General features: G+C 44.3%; 1 protein-coding gene across 4 annotated transcripts in view; it reads right to left on the bottom strand.

Annotated features, from left to right (window-relative positions):
* The window catches only part of LOC310772521 (pleckstrin homology domain-containing family A member 5-like), a gene marked incomplete at its 5' end in the record, with an annotated part of 483802 nt that overhangs the window by 361348 nt on the left and 97140 nt on the right, over nt 1-25314 (bottom strand). The window lies entirely within an intron of this gene.

The following is a 25314-nucleotide window of genomic DNA, read 5'->3' as shown; positions in this document are numbered from 1 at the left end:
AGAGCTTGGAAATTGGGTGTGTGAGAGGTCACAGTGACCTTGAACTTTGACCACCAAAATGTAATCAGTACATCCTTGAGTCCAAGTCGATGTTTGAGACAAGTTTGATTAAATTCCGTCAAGGCATTCCTGAGATATCGCGTTAACAATCTTGAAAATGGCGTTCGAGAGCTCACCTTGACCTTTGACCTTTGACCACCAAAATCTAATCAGATCATCCTTGAGTCTAAGGCGATGTTTGAGGCAAATTTGATGAAATTCCGTCAAGGCATTCGTGAGATATCGCGTTAACAAGCTGGAAAATGGCGTTTGAGAGGTCACAGTGACCTTGACCTTTGACCTTTGACCAGCAAAATCTAATCAGTTCATCATTGAGTCCAAGTCGATGTTTGAGACAAGTTTGATTAAATTCCATCAAGGCATTCCTGAGATATCACGTTAACAAGCTTGAAAATGCCGTTCGAGAGGTCACAGTGACCTTGACCTTTGACTTTTGACCACCAAAATCTAATCAGTTCATCCTTGAGTCTAAGTTGATGTTTGAGGCAAATTTGATTAAATTCCGTCAAGGCATTCCTGAGATATCGCGTTATGCCTCCGGCCTGGCTATCGCCGGCGGAGGCATAAAAACAGGGGGGGGGGGGGGTATTTTCTGGCTTCACCATTTCAGTACATGCACTTCACTTCACTGTCTCTGCTCTCCTGCTGCGCTGAGTGGAGGATGAAGCCAGGCTTTCAGGCTCATTGCACAAACACATGCATGCTGTGTCAAGCTCAGTTTAGCTAGAGCCACATGACAGACACACACATCCACACACACGCACACATGCACGCACACACACACACACACACACACACACACACACACACACACACACACACACACACACACACACGCAGCCACACACACACACACAAACACAACTGTTGTCTGCCAAAACAAAGCTAATTATCAGGTGGGACGGGATAACAAGTCTGGTCTGCAAACAAACCCACGCACAAGTACTCTGAAAACAGTTTTTTACAGCATGGCCACCTAGGGGGCTGAGGCGTCTATAAGAGGGTCTGTCTGTCTGTCTCTATCTACTGTATAAGAAGAAAGAGAAAGAAAGAAAGGAAGAAAGAAAGAAAGAAAGAAAGAAAGAAAGAAAGAAAGAAAGAAAGAAGGAAAGAAAGAGTCATTAATCACCGATGATGTCATACAGCTCTAGATGGCTCGGCCTGGTAGCCAGGTCACTACTACACTGACGTTACAGTATATCACTGATTATGTCATAATAAGTCACTGATGATGTAACAGACAGGTGGAGGGGAGGGGAGAGGAGCAGAGAGGAGAGGAGGGGAGGGGAGCTGAGAAGAGGAAAGAAGGGGAGAGGAGAGGAGATGAGAGTATTGGAGGGGAAAGGAGCAGAGAGGAAAGGAGGGGAGCTGACGGGAGGAGAGGAGAGGAGGGGACAGGAGAGAAGAGGAGGGGATTGGAGGGAGAGGAGCAGAGAGGAAAGGACGGGAGCTGAGGAGAGCAGAGGAGGAGAGAGGATTGGAGGGGAGAGGAGCAGAGAGGAGGGGAGAGGAGAGGAGAGGAGGGGAGCTGAGGAGAAGAGAGGAGGGGTGTTAATGCGAGCATGTGGGCAGATAATGAGCTCTTTGGGATGGCTGGTCTGGTCACTTCTCCAGAGGAGCGGTCATCTCCAGAGGAGTGTGCTTCCGCATCCCCGCCGAGAATTGCGCTCCCCACCATATTTCAGGGCTGTTTTAACTTAGAAAACAGGGTCACGTCTACCCAGACAATTATATCACTTTTAAACAGTTACATTTCTGTATAAATCATTACAATATGCTCCCGTGGGGTGGGGATGCGTTTAGCTGCTGCCGGGTGGGGGTGCAAAACTCGGCATAACACCTGGACACGCGCACAAGGTGGACTGCCATCTTCCCTGCCTTAAGGCACGCGCAAACAGGTGCACAAGTGCAAATAGGGGATATTGCCTGTACCGAGATAGGGCCCACAGTCCCCGTGGCATTATGCTCAGGGTGTGTGTGTGTGTGTGTGTGCATGTTGTCTAGGGATCTAATGACAGGGCTGGTCACCACCAGCGTAACCACCAGACACGGCCTGAGAACACACAAGATGCGCGCACACAGACAAACAGTTGTTCTGTAGACCAGAGGGTCTCAAAGTGGTCATTGAGGGGGTTCCAGGGGGTCTCCAGCAAAAAGGGGAATTTATTTTCACTATAATGCCATCCATAAGTAACACCATGACCAAAGTAGGCATACATTCTGAGAATCCATGCCTACTTTGGTCATGGGTTTCATACACTTTCTGTAATCAAACTAACCTGACACCTGACCCTGACCAGATGGTTTGTTACACAGAACCATCTGTGACCTCATCTTTGAAAATGGTTTGGCAAAGTGCAGGCACATTCAAAAAGTAATTGGCAGGTGATTGTCTGAGCCATTATGTCTATCACCATCTATCATGAGCTCGCTTCTGGCTGTTGTAAACCCCGCCCATAGCTGCTGCTTCTGGATACTGATTTGTCCGACCCTGGACCAGCCCACTACTTGGACGGAGTTAAACCAATAGCTTGGAGCACAGCAAGATGGATTTCTCACGCAATCGTGATCTCAGAATCCAGCTGCCTTGCAAGGTTATAATAAAACATCTAGAAGGAAAAACATCTAAAAAATCAAAAGGGGGTCCGTGGTCTAATTTGTAGGGCTGTCCCAAACGATTATTTTCTTCTCGATTAATCTAACAACTATTTTTTCCAATTAGTCGATTAATCTAACGATTATTATTATTTATTTTATACTGAACCTCAAATTCAAAAGGATTGCTGACAGATTAAAGGTCCTATCCGTAACTGCAGGCAGCGTGTGAACGATCTGGCGCGCGGGCACCCTACTCGCATGCGCACAAGCAGCTGCCTGGCAACAGCAGGCTGTTAGTTGCTTTGTAACGTTAACTCATAAAAGTCACTTGAAAACGGCAACCTGGACAAATTATCGGTCAGATCAGCCTCGAGATGCCCAGGAAGGATTCTGGATGAATTATCTGACGTTATTGTGGCATGTTTGGTCGTGTTTTGGCTTACATTGGCTGCAGGGAAATGGATAAGCCCTTGTTCACACAGGACGCTGAACGTAAGTAGAGCTGAAGCTTGAGGCAGGCACAAACTGAAGACGTCTCACCGTTCACACAAGAAGTCTTCTCTTCTCCTCTCAGCGCCTCCTCGGCGCGCCTTGAACCCGCCCACAACTCCCATTGACTTCATGCCTGGCAGCTTCAAGCTTCACACGTCAAGCTTGGAAAATAGGACTGAATCCTGAACGATCGCTTGAGCAAGGCGTGAGCATGGCTTCAGCGTGACACGCGCGCGGGTGGTGTGAACGGCCTCGCCTGTTAACAAGGACGCCTAAAATAAAAAAAAAAAAAAAAAAAAAATCTTGAAATGAAACTTGTGGGTTCAGCGTAGGTTGAGTTTAGGTTGAACGTTGCTTCGGCGTATGGTGTGAACGGGGGCTAAGGATATTCACGTAGCGTAAGCCAGGAACTACCCTGCTGCTGTATTGTACGGTACCGTGTAATGCCTGGAGTTGACCAAACTGAACAGTCAAACAATGTTCCAAAAGCATAACAGTAACGTACTGAATTTTATAAGAAATTATGCAGCATTCTTGCTCCGCTCCTCCTCAGAATGACATCTAGCTCTAAGGAGGACAAAGCCTTGCCTAAAACACTATATGAGGCTAACATTTCTCTCATAAAAAAAAAGGGAAGGATGAAGCAGACCCAGCTACAGACCCATAGCACTGCAGAATTTTGACAGAAAGCTAATCACTAAAACACTGGCTACCCGGCTAAATAAACATTTGTCATCCATCATACATCCTGACCAAACAGGCTTTATCCCGAATAGGTTCACTTTCTTTAATGTCAGGCGCCTCCTCAACACCATATACACAGATCACAGTAAGACCAGTGGTGCAGGAATTCTGTCACTCGATGCACAGAAGGCGTTCAATCAGGTTGAGTGGCCTTATATGTTTGAGTCGCTGCACAGATTCGGATTTGGTGATTCATTCATATCCTGGGTAAAGCTTATATATGCCAGTCCAACATGTTCAGTCATAACCAATGGTGATAAATCAACCAGGTTTCCATTAATTTGCTCGGTCCAGCAGGGTTGTCTTCTCTCACCGGCCCTCTTCGCCGTTGCGCTCGAGCCCCTCGCCTTAAAAATATGTGGTCACCCAGGTATTACAGGCCTGAGGGTTGGAGGTATTGTAATAAGTATTGGTAATAGAAAACAGTTTGTAAACATTTATTTTCCGGCCAAACCTATGGATAGGACCTTTAATGTTTAAACTGCAGTAATATGCAGTTAAGATAATCACTGGCAAATAAATGTTATTTCATTAGTGTGATCGAGGCAAGGAAAGTAATTGATATTATTTAACTTACATGAATTAAGTGCAGGGGATGCGAAGTCATGGGTGTATAGCTTTAGCAATACAGTAGGTGGCGGTAATGCACTATTAAGGATGCCAACCGCCATAAAACACAACAGAAGAAAAAGAAGAAGTCATGGGTAGTGAAAAAGGTGACAGATACCAGAGCAGACATAAAACCACTCAGAAATCCTCCTATTTTAGGATGAAAAAGGTGAGACTAATATATAATAGTTTACATCCTTGTAAGTGACTAACGTGATGCTAACAAACACATGTTGATAATCCTAATATGTGTGATCAAAAAGTGTGTTAAAACAGGACGGACTTGGTGCTGTCTGATCAATAGGACGCGCTCCGGGTGTACGTGTACACCCATAACGTTGCGTTTTTCCAATTTGCAGAGTTTAATGTTACACTTTAGATGATCGTGGACGATGTTTTGTAGCTTGTCCTGTCCCACAAATCCATGTGATAGAGGGAGCCAACTTCAATTACACTACTAGCCGACAACAACAATATGACTTCCGATCGGATTTCCCCCGAAATAAAACCAATTCTACTAGTGCCATATGATTTCCACAAAACGGGAAAAACGGACAGAATCATGGAATTTGGTAATAAAAATGTAATCAACTGTAAAACATGGAATACTGCAGAATTTCCCATAATTTGGCTGAAATTGATAAAAAGTAGGCCCATTATCAAAATCAAAAGTAGACCAAATTATTGTAGTAACCTAAATGATTTCATAATTGTAAAATAGGCCTAGGGAAATGATTCCGTTTTCGATTGCGGTGTTTTGAGATGGGGGTCGGTCTTGCGTGGGACCCTTACGTCACCTCACAACTTGGTTTTCAGTTTGAGAAACATGACGAACATGACATCACAAAAACAAAACATATCAATCCTAACCCCTGAATTAAAATTAAAATAATTAATTAATTATTTTGGGGAAAAATAAAATGGAATTTGGACACAAGTCTAACGCACACAGAAGCCATTAAAAACTTTTATTTTGAAATCTGATATTGGAACGGAACTATCTGTGTATTAATTATCTTTGCTTCACTTAATTCCGATGCATCGAGGTTATGCAAGTCGACACATTTACTTATTATATTACTTATTTATACATCTCGTTCGTTTCACACAGATACACACAGCGCACACAGATACACAGCGCACACAGACACACACAGCGGACACAGATACACAGCGCACACAGACACACACAGCGGACACAGACACACACAGCTGACATACTCTCACAAAACCATAAACATCATGGTGACACCTCATGAAAGTCTCTTCAGGACATGGCACGGGGCCAATTCCCCACAAAGCCACATTTCCCTTTCCAGCAGCAACAACAGCAGTTTGTTTGGAATCAGCAGAAGAACTGTGTAGTTACTGAGCAGCAGCAGCCATCATGGCTGAACAGACGAAGAAGAGTGAGGATCTTGTGGGTTTTCAATAGATAACGCAACGTCTTTAAATCCTCTGTATTTAAGAGACATTGAATCTGTTTTGTAGTGAGCGTATCATAGTAGTTATTTGGTTGGGAGGTATTACCAAACATGCAGGATGATAATTACAGTATGTATCAAATTACAGCGGGAGTGCTGTAAGTTCTTTTAGGGTGAGTCAGAGTTGTGAACGTAACTTGTGTGTTGTGTTGTGTGTACAACGTGTGTACATTGTGTGTACTGTATTGTATGTACATCCTTGAATATTTGTATGTATAGCTTTGCTCATGTGGTTTTATATTTGATTATGTTTCTTTTTGGGTATGTCCATTTGCACGCAAATGTACATGCACGCACACACGCGTGCGCACACACAAACACACAAACAAGGGCTGCACAATAAATCGTATTTTCATCATCATCGCGATATGAACATGCGTAATAAACACATTGCAAAGACTGCCTGAAACGCGATGAATAACAAAAATAATTGTATTTACCTCTGCGTGTGATCGTTGTGTCTTGTGTTGTAAATTAAGCACACACCTTTCCCTTGCAGCAGTGCCCTCCGCCAAAGCCCAAGCACATTTGTAGTTTCAGCTTGAGTCGGTAACAGAGAGCCATGGTTGTGGGCATAATAGGTTGTTTGGGGTCTGTTAGCAAAAGGCTTTCCGCGGTAGTCAGTGTTACTGGTGTTACATGGTGGTGGGGCATACACCGATGACATAACATGTCCACTGGTAACACCGTTCATTTTAAGGAGGAATAAATAAATAAATAAAACTCAATATACCTCGATAACCTGCTCGTGCAAGTTTCAGCGTGCGCCGGTGTAAATTACAAGTGCTCCCTGCTGCCTGAGTGTGGCTGCACTGTCATATCTCTTTGGTTAGACCAGCAAGTAATGTTAGTTGTACATGTTGTGAACACAATCCCCCCCTATCTAAGCCTGCGTGTATTCTGTTGTCACTGAGGAGCCCCTGGAACTTTTTTGAACCTTTAATTATACGGTGTCACTGGTAAAACCGGTGTTGTTACGTGTTTAATACCCGATAGGAAAATGTCCACACCATGGCATCAGTATTAAAGCAGAAAGACATAAGAACTGTATAGCTAATGCATCCATATTGATATCAATATTAATATTAGTTTATTTATCAAGTCATTTATCAAGTCATATCGTCATCGCAATATTGAACAATGTTATGGTACATCACAGATTTTCCTCATATCATGCAGACCTAACACACACACACACACACACACGCACACGCACACGCACACACACACACAGTAACAGTGGCTCTCTTGACTCAGTAGAGGGAAGAGGCGGTGCAATCAAAGAGCTTTCAGAGCCAAAACGCTCTTTCCTGTAATTATCCCTTTGAATTAGAGCCAGAGGTCTGACATATTCACTCTGTGTGTGTGTGTGTGTGTGTGTGTGTGTGTGTGTGTGTGTGTGTGCGCGTGCGTGCGGGCGTGTGTGTTTGTGTGCGTGCGTGCGTGTGTGTGTGTGTGTATGTGTATGTGTACAGTAGGCTGTCTGTCTCTCCAGTGATGCTGACGAGACATGAGAGCAGAGGAGCAGGGCTGGAGCCACTTTGTTGGGTGGGTGGATAAAGGAGGAGAGCGTGACTTCGCACGTGCACGCACACACACACACACACACACACACACACACACGCCCGCCCGCACACACACACGCAGGCAAAAACTCAAGTCAAGGGAAAATACTGTACTAGGACAGAACATGCAACTGATACAGTATGCACAGAAAATTATTGTTATCTGTAACACAACCACAACAACAGTGTGTGTGTGTGTGTGTGTGTGTGTGTGTGTGTGTGTGTGTGTGTGTGTGTGTGTGTGTGTGTGTGTGTGTGTGTGTGTGTGTATGTGTATGTGTTGTACAGTAGGCTGTCTGTCTCTCCAGTGATGCTGACGAGACATGAGAGCAGAGGAGCAGGGCTGGAGCCACTTTGTTTGTCTTAGTTAGGGTGGAGACGCATGCACGCACACACGCACACACGCACGCACACACGCACACACACGCACACACACACAGCTGACTAACAGCACATTACATGTCACTGCCTGCCATACAGCAAAATGAGTGTGTAATTGTGTTGTTGATCTGTCTCAGTGGGTGAGTCCAACTCTGGGTGTTGTGTTGTTAATCTGTCTCAGTGGGTGAGTCTAACTCTGGGTGTTGTGTTGTTAATCTGTCTCAGTGGATGAGTCTAACTCAGGGTGTTGTGTTGTTAATCTGTCTCAGTGGGTGAGTCTAACTCTGGGTGTTGTGTTGTTAATCTGTCTCAGTGGGTGAGTCTAACTCTGGGTGTTGTGTTGTTAATCTGTCTCAGTGGGTGAGTCTAACTCTGGGTGTTGTGTTGTTAATCTGTCTCAGTGGGTGAGTCTAACTCAGGGTGTTATGTTGTTTATCTGTCTCAGTGGGTGAGTCTAACTCTGGGTGTTGTGTTGTCTATCTGTCTCAGTGGGTGAGTCTAACTCAGGGTGTTGTGTTGTGTTGTCTATCTGTCTCAGTGGGTGAGTCTAACTCTGGGTGTTGTGCTGTTTATCTGTCTCAGTGGATGAGTCTAACTCAGGGTGTTGTGTCGTTTATCTGTCTCAGTGGATGAGTCTAACTCAGGGTGTTGTGTCGTTTATCTGTCTCAGTGGGCGAGTCTAACTCAGGGTGTTGTGTTGTTTATCTGTCTCAGTGGGTGAGTCTAAATCAGGGTGGTGTGTTGTTTATCTGTCTCAGTGGGTGAGTCTAACTCAGGGTGTTGTGGTGTCTATTTGTCTCAGTGGGTGAGTCTAACTCAGGGTGTTGTGTTGTGTTGTCTATCTGTCTCAGTGGGTGAGTCTAACTCAGGGTGTTGTGTTGTGTTGTCTATCTGTCTCAGTGGGTGAGTCTAACTGTGGGTGTTGTGTTGTTTAGCTGACTCAGTGGGTGAGTCTAACTCTGGGTGTTGTGTTGTTGATCTGTCTCAGTCAGTGGGTGAGTCTAACTCTGGGTGTTCTGTTTATCTGTCTCAGTGGGTGAGTCCAACTCCGGTTATTGTACTGTTTATCTGTCTCAGTGAGTGAGTATAACTCTGGGTGGGTGTCCTGTCATGCATTTTGTTAGCATAAGTCAGCATATAGTTGGACTCCTATCATGGTGAGGCCTGTGTGTGTGTGTGTGTGTGTGTGTGTGTGTGTGTGTGTGTGTGTGTGTGTGTGTGAGGGAGAGAGATAATATCCCTTTATTTACAGACCAGGCCAAGAGCTTCAAACACACACACACAGACACACACACAGACACACACAGAGCAGCAGTCGCCACAGACACTCTTACACAAATGTGGCTCGACTTTAAAAACCGAAGGAGTGAAAGCCACACAACCACTAACAGAGCCACCACAGTACACCACAGTATCTTGCCCAGTAGTTCTGTACCTGGCCCAGCATGCACTGGGGTTAAAGTGCCTGGCCCAGCATGCACTGGGATTAAAGTGCCTGGCAGAAAGCCATTATCATCAAATAGTAGACAAAAACACATTTGACACTTGGCCATTAAAACAGTTAAATGTCTTACCTGGTGAGGCACCATGCAGCAGACACACATGGGAAGAAGAGAGAGAGAGAGAGAGTGTTAGTTGTCATGTAATGTACCCCATACAGTACAACAGCACACAGTGTGGAACAGTGTGTGTGTGGAACAGTGTGTGTGTGTGTGTGTGTGTGTGTGTGTGTGTGTGTGTGTGTGTGTGTGTGTGTGTGTGTAAACGGGTCACGGCGGCCCTCTTGAACCGGGGTGTTTTGCGACACACTCTGTGCACGACGCAAAATGAGCTCTTAAGACGCCGGCTACCTTTTAAATCTCTAATGCTGCCAAAGTCTTCTGCCATCGGCTAGTCTCCCCTTTTAGCTCGTCTGCACTCCGACCATTAAAGGCCCATACAATACCCATAAGCACACAGTCACGCCGCGGGAATGGCTACTGTACGTGGACATTGAGGGGGGGCGATAAAGAAGCACTCTGCCGTCTACGTTGTTGTAATGGAGTTCAAGAGGCAAAGTGTGGGATGGGCGAGGAGAAGATCAGATCAGAGGAGCCGAGTGTAAAAAACACTCTGCAAAGTCTAACGCTCTCTGCATGCCGAGAGCACAGCCCCACAGCTGGCTGGAGGCCTGCGGACACACACAGCTTCATTTCTTTCATTTTCATTTGATTATGATATATTAAGGGTCTAACAATGCGAACCGTTTACGCTTAAGGTTCAATACGCATTGCAAACCAATCAAAATCAACCTTTGACTGCTGAACAGTGCAAGTCTTCTCAAGGATATCATGGCAAACTAAATCTGAGAGCAAAAAGACGAAAGGTGTTAAAACACATTGTGAATAATTGTAATACATTTTAACTAACCTGTGAAAATCATAGAATAAATAAGTTTAAAAAAAACAATAACAAGGAAATTTCGCTGGCGTTTCTTTCTTTTTCTGCTGTATTGAAAATGTAGCGAATCGTGACCCTATACTGTGTTGTATCGAACCCAACGTGAATTTAAATATTAATAATCTAATATTATTTTTGATTCAAATGTGAGCATTACGAACGAATATTCGAATGTGCTAGTACATCCCTAGCTAGCACATTCACAGTAAGCATGTTCGGAGCAGTTTATTAAGGAAACGTTTGGTGACACGTGTGGAGGACAAACAATATAATCCCGTACACTGTCTGATGTTTGATTGCGATGCTTCAGTCAAGCCTGATGAGGGCCAAGACGTCGGAGCATTTAGTCCTTTAAGTTTGGGTCATTTGAACCCAGGTGGCACCAAATTAGCAGCTAAATAAATAACCCAAACCAAAAGTGAAAAAGTGACTCTTGGTCCTCTTTAATTGAATTGCAAGGAGGAGTGAATACGCTATGTAGGAAACGCCCCAAAACACAAGGGTTTCTGGGCAAACAGAGAACACCAGCGAAGGTAAACTACAACAAAGAGCGTGCACATACAGAGAACATCAGGGAACCTACAACAAAGAGCGTGCACATACAGAGAACACCAGGGAACCTACAACAAAGAGCGTGCACATACAGAGAACATCAGGGAACCTACAAAAAAAGAGCGTGCACATACAGAGAACATCAGGGAACCTACAACAAAGAGCGTGCACATACAGAGAACACCAGGGAACCTACAACAAAGAGCGTGCACATACAGAGAACATCAGGGAACCTACAACAAAGAGCGTGCACATACAGAGAACACCAGGGAACGTAAACTACAGCAAAGAGCGTGCACATACAGAGAACACCAGGAAACATAAACTACAAAAAAGAGTGTGCACATACAGAGTAGGGCTGCCACTAATGATTATTTTCATAATCAATGAATCTGTTGATTATTTTCTCGATTAATCGATTAGTTGTTTGGTCTATAAAATGTCAGAAAATGGAAGCAAATGACGATCAGTGTTTCCCAAAGTCCAAGATGACGCCCTCAAATGTCTTGTTTTGTCCACAACTCAAAGATAATATCAGTTTACTGTCATACAGGAGTAGTGATGCACCGATATGGAAATGTTCGCCAATACCGATAACCAACATTGCTGTTATGGCCGATAACTAGGGTTGGGTACCGAAACTCGATACCACTATGGCACCGGTTCCTTTACGTCCGGTACCTACAGGACCGAATTGCAACGCAGATTTTGGTGCCTCATTTCGGTACCCTTCCACCCTCTAGTGCTCCACTGTTGCAGCCTGCAGGCAACAGAATGTGCCATCACTAATTGCTTCATTGTTTAAATGGCTCCAAACAATACTTAATTTCCAATCTGTGTCCCTGTGTGCCCACTGCCCTTGCCTTACACAAGCTATGGTGCAAAGCAAGAAGTTGGAAGGAAAAGTAGTTCCTATAGTTTGATATCGATCCGCCCGCGGCCATCCTATTCAGTTGCGTTCAGACATCTCAATGGTTCAGACGGCATCGGGTGAACAGGTAATTTGAGTGAGAAACAAGTTTGCAAGCTAGCTTGAAATGCGTGTAATGGTTCAAGCTAAACGCTCTTAAGTGTGTCTGTATTTGACACAGAAGGATGAATACACAGGCACATGCAATAAGTGTTCGAAAACAATTGCGTGTAAAGGGGAGAACACGTCCTATTTGATGAAGCATCTGACTACACACCGGATAATTAAAGGCCGATAGTTGCACCGTGTTTGATTTCTTGCCCCAAAGCCAAGCACGTCTACTCGCAGTGCCAGTGAGAGCTGGCTGCAGCACCAGCGGGGGCAGAGATGGGGAGACAGTGATGATTGTCCCTGACAACTCCTCAGGTTAGTAGTAACGTTGCAAATCTGGTCTATGATGAGAAAAAGCAGCATGCATAAGTATAAATAAACTGTGATGTTTATAGGCTAAACAACAATGCCATTAACGTTACTTAGCAACGTTCAGAGATGCAGTTTATATAATTTTAAGGTTATACCCTACAAAACAAAATATAAACAAAATATTTAACACTATATTTTTGGCTGTCCAGCAACATTTCAACAATTCACATTAGAAAAAAAGAATAAATTGCCCAAAGAAAAGGTGGAGAAAATCCACAGAACGGTGACCAAGTTTTTGTGTTATTGTTTAGTGTTAGCAATAAAAAAAGATGCTGGAGTAACTCTAGACCAGGGGCACTCAATTAAAATTTAAAGAGGTCCAGTTCGAGAAAATTTCCTTAAACAAAGGTCCGGAACATTGTAACGTAGTTATGATTCAGTGCCATTGAACTCAATGACTGAAGTAGCCTTTAATGGTACAATGTCTGTATACAACTGACTGTTAAATCAAGCCAACAAATCTCTGGCTCCACCTATTCAGAGAAGTGAGCTCTCTATCTATCTATCTATCTATCTATCTATCTATCTATCTATCTATCTATCTATCTATCCATCGTCCATATATCTATCTGTCTGCCCCCTCTGTCTGTCTGTCTGTCTGTCTGTATGTGTGTGTGTGTGTGTGTGTCTGTCTGTCTGTCTGTCTGTCTGTCTATCGAGCGTTCCCATTGCAAACTTCTCATGCCGTTGGGCAGTGAATATGTGAGTGTGTGCTGGTGTGTGTGTGTACGTGTGTTTGCTCATGTGTGGCGCTTCCATAGACAGGTCAGGATCGCATCGCACTTCAACCGAGACATACTGGTTTTGAACTGCCCGTAAGAACAATGAATGGACATGTAAGAGTCGTTTCTTTTGAGCACGCCATGTGAAATTACTTCTATCTCTCGCATCCCCTCCATCCGTGTGTCACTCTCACAGCAGCACTAGGAAACAACAGGGAGAAAGGATTTGCTTATTTGATTGGCCGAGTAGCATCACGTGCAATGATTTACAGCCCATTCATTGGTCTGTGAGCTTTCTGGCAGATGAACCAGTATTACCGTAAAGACTAGAAAAGCATGTGCCGGTTAAAATAGAAACGCTCCGTGAAATGTAACCCAACCCTACCGATAACCGATATTTGGACGGGCCATTAGCTGCTGCTACAGAGAGACAGAGAGAGACAGGTACACAGACAGACAGCTACAGAGAAACAGAAAGACAGACAGACAGCTACAGAGAAACAGAAAGACAGGAACACAGACAGACAGCTACAGAGAGACAGATAAAGACAGGAACACAGACAGACAGGAACACAGACAGACAGCTACAGAGAGACAGAAAGACAGGAACACAGACAGACAGCTACAGAGAGACAGAAAGACAGGAACACAGACAGACAGCTACAGAGAGACAGATAAAGACAGGAACACAGACAGACAGGAACACAGGCAGACCGCTACAGAGAGACAGAAAGACAGGAACACAGACAGACAGCTACAGAGAGACAGATAAAGACAGGAACACAGACAGACAGGAACACAGACAGACCGCTACAGAGAGACAGACAGACAGGAACACAGACAGACAGCTACAGAGAGACAGAAAGACAGGAACACAGACAGACAGGAACACAGACAGACAGCTACAGAGAGACAGAAAGACAGGAACACAGACAGACAGGAACACAGACAGACAGCTACAGAGAGACAGAAATACAGGAACACAGACAGACAGGAACACAGACAGACAGCTACAGAGAGACAGATAAAGACAGGAAAACAGACAGACAGCTACAGAGAGACAGAAAGACAGGAACACAGACAGACAGGAACACAGACAGACAGCTACAGAGAGACAGAAAGACAGGAACACAGACAGACAGCTACAGAGAGACAGAAAGACAGGAACACAGACAGACAGCTACAGAGAGACAGGAACACAGACAGACAGGAACACAGACAGACAGCTACAGAGAGACAGAAAGACAGGAACACAGACAGACAGCTACAGAGAGACAGAAAGACAGGAACACAGACAGACAGGAACACAGACAGCTACAGAGAGACAGAAAGACAGGAACACAGACAGACAGGAACACAGACAGACAGCTACAGAGAGACAGATAAAGACAGGAACACAGACAGACAGCTACAGAGAAACAGAAAGACAGGAACACAGACAGACAGCTACAGAGAGACAGAAAGACAGGAACACAGACAGACAGGAACACAGACAGACACCTACAGAGAGACAGAAAGACAGGAACACAGACAGACAGGAACACAGACAGACAGCTACAGAGAGACAGAAAGACAGGAACACAGACAGACAGGAACACAGACAGACAGCTACAGAGAGACAGATAAAGACAGGAACACAGACAGACAGGAACACAGACAGACCACTACAGAGAGACAGACAGACAGGAACACAGACAGACAGCTACAGAGAGACAGAAAGACAGGAACACGGACAGACAGGAACACAGACAGACAGCTACAGAGAGACAGAAAGACAGGAACACAGACAGACAGGAACACAGACAGACAGCTACAGAGAGAGAGAAATACAGGAACACAGACAGACAGGAACACAGACAGACAGCTAGAGAGAGACAGATAAAGACAGGAACACAGACAGACAGCTACAGAGAGACAGAAAGACAGGAACACAGACAGACAGGAACACAGACAGCTACAGAGAGACAGAAAGACAGGAACACAGACAGACAGCTACAGAGAGACAGAAAGACAGGAACACAGACAGACAGGAACACAGACAGACAGCTACAGAGAGACAGAAAGACAGGAACACAGACAGACAGGAACACAGACAGCTACAGAGAGACAGAAAGACAGGAACACAGACAGACAGCTACAGAGAGACAGAAAGACAGGAACACAGACAGACAGGAACACAGACAGCTACAGAGAGACAGAAAGACAGGAACACAGACAGACAGCTACAGAGAGACAGAAAGACAGGAACACAGACAGACAGGAACACAGACAGACAGCTACAGAGAGACAGATAAAGACAGGAACACAGACAGACAGCTACAGAGAGACAGATAAAGACAGGAACACAGACAGACAGCTACAGAGAGACAGATAAAGACAGGAACACAGACAGACAGGAACACAGACAGACAGACAGCTACAGAGAGACAGAAAGACAGGAACACAGACAGACAGGAACACAGACAGACAGCTACAGAGAGACAGAAAGACAGGAACACAGACAGACAGGAACACAGACAGCTACAGAGAGACAGAAAGACAGGAACACAGACAGACAGGAACACAGACAGCTACAGAGAGACAGAAAGACAGGAACACAGACAGACAGGAACACAGACAGCTACAGAGAGACAGAAAGACAGGAACACAGACAGCTACAGAGAGACAGATAAAGACAGGAACACAGACAGACAGAGAGAGGAACACAGACAGACAGAGAGACAGGAACACAGACAGAGAAACAGGAACACAGACAGACAGAGAAACCGGAACACAGACAGACAGCCAGGCAGAAAGACAGGGAGACAGAGAGAGACAGGGACACAGACAGACAGACAGGGAGACAGAGAGAGAGACAGGAACACAGACAGACAGAGAGACAGACAGACAGACAGACAGACAGACAGACAGAGACAGGAACACAGACAGACAAAGAGACAGACAGACAGGGAGACAGAGAGAGAAAGGGACACAGACAGACAGACAGACAGACAGGGAGACAGAGACAGGGACACAGACAGACAGACGGAGACAGAGAGAGACAGGAACACAGACAAAGAGACAGACAGACAGACAGACAGACAGACAGAGAGAGACAGGAACACAGACAAAGAGACAGACAGACAGACAGACAGACAGACAGACAGACAGACAGACAGAGACAGGAACACAGACAGACAAAGTGACAGACAGACAGACAGACAGACAGAGAGAGACAGGGACACAGACAGACAGACAGACAGGGAGACAGAGAGAGACAGGGACACAGACAGAATAATCAGGAAACTGCAGGGGAGTCAGTCAGCCATGCAGCAGCGTCTGTCGGCCTCAGCGCTGCTCTGTCTCTGTTTCACAGCCAGAACATGCTGTGTACTGTGTCCTAATTCATAATCACGCACGCACGCACGCACACACACACACACACACACACACACACACTATTGTATGATATGGGCTGTTTGTTTTCAATTTGTAAGCCCTGCAGGTGTTGGCTAAAACACACATGCACACACACACGCACACTGGGGCCTGTGGTGCGACCTGAGGCCAACACCCCACATCTGTTACTATCTGTTGGTTTCAGCCAACATGATTATCTCACTAACATGAGCACACTTGCGCGCGCACACACACTCACGCTAACAGACTTGTAATTCAGATTCTGTTGTTGTGGATGCACAGATATGAAAATGTTGGCCGATGCCAATAACGTTTAGCCTGACTCCGCCAGATGGGGGCGGCATTGTTCCACAAATTCACAATCCCACCTCCGTCTGAATTCGGCTCAAGATTGGAGTTTAAACCGGCCCGCGCCCAGGCGACCCAATCAGCGTGAGCTACGGGCGGGCTTTAGGCGAGACCGGGTGTGACGCCACCGAGAAGCGCCTGTGCGTTTGTAGTCCTTTCACTATTCAACATGGCGGCGGCTACCGAGGCTAGCTCAGTGGGCTGGTCAAACATTCTATTCAAAACAATAAGCTAACATAAACGTTAAACACTTGATCTTACAGTGAGTACGAAACCGTAACTGTATTGCTGTAACGTTATGATATCAACTATGAACGTCAGTAAACAAGACATTGTTGTAGAATTTGGGGAGATAGCCTTCAGACCGTTGCTAGGCTGGGAGAACTTAGCAGCCATCAGCTAGCTGTAAGGCTAGTGAATGGCTAGCCGTTAGCCATTCACGCAAGTCACACAAACACAAAGCCCTTCTCACCACTGCCCAGTAAACATGTAATCTGTTAAACCATAATTTTTGTTCCAAATAGAAATAAATCATAACGTTAATCAAAATGCCACTGAAATATTAGCTAATCAACACAGAACTGCAAAGATCAGTGTGATGTATTGTCCATTTAGCCTACTGTTACCGTAGCTGAATGCAGTGTAGTCTGCTATGACTGGCATGATTGGAATGTTGGCTGCTGTCTAATAAACTACGTTAACTCACGTTGGTGTCCGAGTGACATATTATGTTATACAGGCGAGATTAAAGATCTCAGGAGGATATAACAATATTAGGACATTTTCCCCCGTATGACGCTTGCATAAATTATACTGTGAAGTGTGAATATAGCTCTCACAAGCATATTGTAGTCATTTATGTCTGATATTTTGGAGCTGTTACTCGAGAAATTGGTTTATCGATAGAACATAGCTTAAGATTTTGCACTTGTACTTTAGATAGGGGGTAAACAAACGGCATGGGAGCCAATACTAGGAATAAATAAACAAGGAACCATTCTTAAAGTTTGAGATTATATCCAAATACATGCTGCATGGTGTAACCTAAGGGTGTTTTTCCTCTTCTCTGTGAACCTTGGTACCTTGACGTCCTCTGGGCTCCAGGCAGCTCCCTTTCGCAGATTCATCTGACATCAACATCTTTATGAATTTACATCATCTTATCATTTTACCCAATCGTGCCTCAAGACCAGCAGATTATGTAACAACAACACCACACGGCCGTCTTTTCTCCGTTTAGTTTATTATCACAAAAGTAAGCAAATAACATTCTCCAGTCATGCGTAAACATCTACCATTCCACTGACAGATATGCTCAAATTCACCAGTCCTTAATGCTAAATAGTAGCATTAAATCATTATAATGTACCAAAGCATTTGGCTGATGTTATTGCCATGATCATAAAGGCTAGAGAGCGTTGCGTCTCCATGACGTTAGCCATCCAGGGTGCGTACCACTCGGTGTCATATCGTGTCATCAGTTCCCTGAAGAAACGAACAACGATATGTGTTAGTAATGAATCGCTGTTAACGTTAACATTAATCATCAATCATCAGACGTAGCACGCCAACCTCCGGGCGGGCGCCCAGCACAGCCACCGCCCACGCCAAGAGCCCCTCGCGTAGGCGGTGGCTGCCCTGGGTGTCCGTGGCCGGGAGAGGGGCCCCCGGCACGGGCGGCGCCCGCCCGGAGGCCGGGGCGGCCGCTAGCTAGTTGTGGATTGCTGCTGCCAAGCTAACTCGCAAATGTTGCTAACGTTAGCGTAACATCAGTTAATCCAATCAGTTACATTTAACGTGCAAAATGGCCTACCTGCACTTCATCCTCAGTCAGACATCTGCAGTCATTCTTCTTTCTTTTGGCAAATTGAATAGTCAATGGTTGCACCCAATATTCACCTTACAAAAACAGCAAAAATCTGCGACCTCCATGCTAACTATTTAGCAATTGTAGTCCTAGCTGTTAGTGTTTACCAGGCGCTGCCACTGATACGTCATGAAGGCAAGTCGATCTGATTGGTTGGCGTTGGCACGCCCAGACGGTGACAGACAGACGGTCCATCCAATCACCTGCCAAGTAGCTTGAAAAAAGTGACCGCCCTCTTCAGCAATGTAGCTTGGCCGAACCCAGATGGATGTTGTACTTGGTTGTGAAACAAATGTGAACGAACTTACATCCATCTGGCAGCGTCAGGTTAAATAACGTTGCTGTTACGGCCGATAACCAATATTTACAGATGTCGATATGATCTATATAAAAACAAGTTTCTATGATAATCACATTTTGCACATAGCACAAAAGCACATGTAAACACTGTGAATTTGAAAAAGTCATGTATTTCTTTATTTCCAAAACATTTGGAAAAATTGTTTCCTCTCAATATGAAAATTTTGGCCGATACCGATAAGCAATATCAACATTACTGTTATTTTGTTCATCAGACCGATACCGATATACTGTATATAAAAAAATACTAACATCAACCGATAGCAATATGATTGCCGATATATTGTGCATTCCTATTTATAACATCGGACATAAAACATACTGTAATTGCTAAATCAGTGTAAAGACACAAAACACACACACCCACACGACTAGGCCCAGATCAATAGCACAGCTTATGTCAGCACAGAGCAGGCGGGCTCGTTAGTTGCTCGAGGCTTTAATGATTAGTAATTAGACAGCAGTAAAACATCAGTTGATGACCGCAGAGTCCATCTGCACGGGTCATGTCCTGGAGGTACTTACTGTAGCTCTTGTCTAAATAGGAAAGATAATATAATAATATAATAATAATACAAATATCTAATAGTAAATGTAATTTTGATTCCAGCTATAATTTTGCTGGGACAGGGACACAGACAGACAGACAGGAACACAGACAGTCCGTGTGTGTGTGTGTGCGTGCATGCGTGCGTGTCATTATGAATTAGGACACAGTACACAGCATGTTCATTTGGACAAAAATACGTCATCCCTGCGATACTCTATTAGGATCATCATTTGGATAAAGCTAAAAAATAAAGCGTGCATCTCTGTTTAAATGCCAATAGGTATAGGTATATAGCAGGGCTATTCAACTGGCGGGCCGAATCCGGCCCAAACAATCAAGTCAGACCAGCTCGCAGATGAGTTCTAAATATATATATACAATTAAAATTCATTTACTTATTACACCCGGATGAAAGATGCATTATAAATGTTTTTTTCAGGAGATATGTGATGTAGCTAGCTAGGTTCTAAACAAGAAATATGATTAAAATGTTTACAGTAGTTTTCCTTTATTGCTGCACTACATGCAATATTAATAAGTTTGCATGATATACTACTGTGCTAGGTTCTAAACAAGAATTGACCAAATTATATTTCAAATGGCTAGCCTGACATGTGTTGTAGAATACTTTGATTTGTTTCAAATATGTGTTTACTTTTGGGGCTTTAACACAGCTTTTGTTGCACAGAAATTAAGCACTTTTAAACGAAAATTAAGCTACTTTTGCAATGTAGTGAAATACAAGTTTTGAAAATTGTGGTGGCGCGTTGTGTCAAGTGTACATATAATGGGATTAATATCTCGGGAACGGTCCGGGCCCCCGGCCCCTTAGGTTTCTGACAATGTGGCCCCCTGAACAATTTAGTTGAATAGCCCTGGTATATAGTATACTATATAATTATTGAATTTTCATTTTCATTTTGAGCCAAAAACTGCACATATACAATAAGTGGCAAATTTTTAATTAAAATCTAGGATTACATGGCCATTTTACATATTACATTTATTTGGATAGGGACAGATACAGATATATAAGATTTACCGAAAATGATCTCACATTTGTAGCCTAGGTAATTTGCAATGTCCGCCCCTTGATGTTAAAAGGAAAGTACTGTATTAAACAAACAAGGACATCATAAAATCGGTCAGTCAGTCAATCAATTGGTCAATCATAAAACCCACACACCCATGGACACAGTCATTCATGGGATCTCTCTACCCCCCCCCCCCCCCCCCCCTCTCTCTCTCTCTGGGGCACTTTACACGAGGACGGTTTCCTATGGTGACGGGGAATTATTTTATCGTTAGTGCCTCCCTTTTAGACGGCGACAGCGAATTTGGGCTTAGGAAACGACACATTTTGAAACCACCTTCTAGAGTGAAATTCTTGGTGACGCTTCCCGCCGAGGGCTCCGGGGACCGCTTGAAACGGCTTATTTCAGGAACTCTGACGTGCCTGCACACGCGTGACACGCGATTACGCCATATCCGTGCAGGAGTTGGCAACCATTTTCAAAATAAAACGTCAGTATGAATGAAGTTTGGCAACATTCAGAATTAAGCTACACTGCAGCCAACTTCAGTTACATGTTCATAACGTTACTGCTGCGAGGAGCCGATGGCTGCACCCGGTCGGCATTTAACGTTAGTTACAAAAGCACGTCGACAGTGTTTTCTCACTGCCAGTAGCCTACAGTAGGGTTTGACAGATAGCACACTCAGCGCTCCCGGTCCTCGCTGCTCGTTAAAGATTTCTAATAGGCGTTATTCTGATAAACTGGTCACATATATGTTACGTTCTCACCCGACAAATATTAAAACTTTAAAACAGTTTGGGGTTTTTTTCAGCTTGAGAACAGCTTTTTGGCAAGTCTTAAATGACTGCGATAGGCGTACTCTCTTCCTTGTTTAAAACCGGAAAGACGATTACGAAATGATGTCATGCAGAAGCGTCCTTGTATGGGCAAAGAATAAGGTGATCACACTGCCACCTAGCGACCTGGCATGCACATTACGGCGTTTTAAAAATTCAACAGCGCTCATGTAAACAGGGAGAAGGTGTGAAGGAAAAGGTGTGAAGGAAACGCTATTGTGTCGTTTCTTCCAGAAACTGTCCTCGTATAAAGGGCCCCTCTATCTCGCTCTCTCTCTCTCTCCATGTAAGGCTATGGGAGTGGGGAGACGGCATGGGAGCTGTAATAGACTGCATGGCTGGGAGGAACAGAGAGGTGTGTGTGTGTGTGTGGGGGGGGGGGGGGGTTAAGGGCTGTAGGGGGTGGAAGGGAGAAGGGAAAAGCCTGTTTAGTTCATTAATTCAACGTTAAAATCCTGCTCAATCCATCCATCAGTCAATGGAATCCAGATGTCAACACTGACTAAACAGCCACCTGTCAAAAGAACAGCCAGGGTATGCCAAGGATAGAGGCCAGCTGATGCCCTGTGAAGAAGTGTGTTTATTTCCACTGTTTGGATCTGACACTGTAAGCCAAACAAACTGGCTTCTGATGGCACTGTTTGAATGGACACGCTGTAAGCCAAGCAGGCTTCTGATGGCACTGTTTGAATGCGACAATTGTGGAGCAGCCCCTCACGCCCTGCTCGAGCAGCCATTCCTTCACTTCTTCTTCTTCCTCTGTGGTGTTTTATGGCAGTTGGCATCATTTATGTTGAATTACCGCCGCCTTCTGGATTTATCCATCCACTGTTTCCCTACATTCTGTAAAAACCCCTCACCCTCACTCCAAGATTGCTATATATATATATATATATATATATATATATATATATATATATATATATATAGATAGAAAACAATAAAACACAAAAAAATGGTAGGCAAATGTGCTTGGTTGGGGTGGCTTTTGGAGTTTTGTGGTAAAAGTGGCCCTTCTATTGACTTTGTTCTGCCAGTGCGGCTCTCATCGAACAAATAGTGAGGATCACTGTAATAAAGGGTTAAAAATTAACCCCATAGGGGATTATTTCAGCCTGTTACCTGGCAAAATCTTAAAATAGACACTTCAAGGATTAAGAAAAAACAGGTGGTGAAAAAGAATCCACCCTATGCGCGTGGACCTATTTCTCCATCTAGACTATTATGTCACTCATTGACTCATTGAGCCATTGTGACATCACCAATGATGTAACATTATCGATGATGTCACAATGTCTATGTGAATGTGACGGCGTACAATATGCGAAATATTGCAGTAGCGGCCGCCCCGGCTGGCAACTGCGCATGTGTTGGAGGAAGCATGGTGCTAGTCTCGGCTCTCCCCAGATTGGCAGAGGGTGGAGCAGCGACCGGGGCAGCAGGGGGGGGAAATTGGCCAAGTACAATTGGGCAGAAAATCAGAAAAATAATAAAGTAACTAGCCTGTTTCGAAAATATTAGGAGTAGAAAGTACAGATATTTGTGTTAAAATGTAGGAAGTAAAAGTAAAAAGTTGACAGAAAAATAAATATTCAGTAAAGTATAACTGAAAATCCTACTTAGGTACAGTAACAAAGTATTTGTACTTGGTTATTTCCCATCTCTGCTAGCTACTGGAATCTAGACTAGCTAAACTCCCTGTTAAATACAAGCAGTTGCTGTCATGGTTCCCAAGGCTGCTAATTTGATAACCGTTATCTGAAGTCCTCATTTATGTGTAAAGAAGTTACACTAATTTGATATGCTAACTCAAGGTTTCCCACCTCGAATGTGACGTAAAGTCAAAATGGCCGCCATGTTAATAAGACCAATTGCCCTGAGATAATTGCAGAGCTATAGTAAGAATCCAAAATTCCATGCTCTACTCTAGTAAAAGCACTTGATTTGTTATTAGATGCACTTGAGCATTAAACAAAAATATATAGCCTCGGTTAAATCTAACGTCTTGACGATGAAGTGCGGTGCTCCATCTGTAGTGCATTAACCTTCACGGATTAACTTACTGTAAAATTATCAGTGGTCCATTTGTGCTCGCCGCTAATTGCTTCCTCTCCAGCAAATGCATTGGTTTGTAATAGAGTACAATTACATCGTCATTTCCCACCTGTCCACAGAGCCTGGTGCTTCATCCCAGCATGACTGCAAATGAGGTTACGGTGACAAATGTGCACCTCTCAGAACACAGTAGCTTAAAGCAGGTCAGAGCAGGCCAAACACCTCGTGGTTTCTAACGGTTACGCAATTCGCATTTGTCCACGTTGCAGTCTGACCTTAACCCACATTGTCTAGACCACTGCAACGAGCAATCCATTTCTTAACGAGATAACAGCAAAGTAATTTTCATTCAGGCTTGCGTTGCCCTGTGATAAGAGCCCCCTTTTATTTCCCAATAAAACATATCTCAACTAAGAGGAGAGGGAGGTCACAGCACCGAAACCTCACTTCCTGCTTTACTTCCTTCTCTCTTTCCTCTTTTCCTGCAGTGTGTGTCCATGCATTTGTGTGTGCGAGAGAGAGAGAGAGAAAGTAAGAGTGGATGCCCCGCCATGCAGCCATATAAGCCTAATAATCCAGGTCAAATGGTGTGTGTGTGTGTGTGTGTGTGTGTGTGTGTGTGTGTGTGTGTGTGTGTGTGTGCGCGTGCGTGTGTGCAGCAGACCACAGAACCGTGTCTGTCTATCAGCCAGATCGACAGGATGAGCTGACATGAGGAAGGAATGCTAGCAGAGTAACTGGTCAGCCTGTCTGCTGATTCGCAGATAGTTTACATTCTGCGGCACACTGGAAGCTGTGATATGGAAAACAGCACTCCTTCAAAGCTGCAATTGCACTGCAATGTTTGCATGTTTGTGGCGTGCGGGTCGTTCCCGATGTTCTGCGTCAGACTTGTAGTGCTGCTGCCAGTCTCCCGGTCAAGACACGTCATGAATTTATGGCAGAATGACATTCATTTTCAGCTGATCTCTATAAACAGATATGAGACATCGTTGGATATGATACAATAGACTCTGGGTTGCCAGATTGCTATTGGTTTAACTCCATCCTAGCAGGGGGACGGACCAATCAGCGTCCAGAGGCAGCTACGGGAGGGATTTAGGTGTGACGACAGTGGGAAGCGAGCCCGTGATAGACAGGCATGGTTCATCCAATCACCTGCCAGATATCTTTTTAACACGCCTGCCAAACAGTTTTCCAAGAACGAGTTTGGGAGCGTGGTTAATAGTCTCTCTCCTGTCTCTCTCTACAGTACTTTCAACTGTCCGATACAGATTGGTTTTTTTTTAACAATTAATGGGAATAAATGTCTGTTTTGTTACTCTCTACAATTGATGTTCAGGAATGCTTTCACATTGTCATTCTAAACACAGTGTCTGGTAGGTCTTTCCAGGGGGGAAAGAATCATCTGGCAATCGTCTGCAACAGCAGCAGTTTGGAATACATGAAGAAACTGATTAGCTAGCATGAGCAGCGATGGCTGAACATACTAAGAAAAGAGCGCCAACTGCTTCAACAGAAAATCCAAGGAAAAGGATGCCACAGTCCCGCCCACAGTGTTTGACAGGTGACCTCTGGGAAAGTGCAGTGAAGAAACACCAGAACAAGGAGCCATTTGCATCAAAGATGTCTCCAGACTAAAAAGTAAGAGGAACTCACAAATTACCACTTTAAGCATACGAGAACACATCGCTTTTTGCAATTAGACGGTTCATTTTCAAAATTCTATACAGGTATGTTGCCCAATTTGTGAAATGAAATTATATAACCTTACTTTCATCATTCATCGTATGGGATCTGTTCAGTGAAAGTGTTGTCTGTTG

This window comes from Poromitra crassiceps (genome assembly GCF_964638095.1).
Source record: "Poromitra crassiceps genome assembly, chromosome: 2".
Taxonomy (NCBI): Eukaryota; Metazoa; Chordata; class Actinopteri; order Beryciformes; family Melamphaidae; genus Poromitra; species Poromitra crassiceps.
This window is presented reverse-complemented; position numbering and strand designations above follow the sequence as displayed.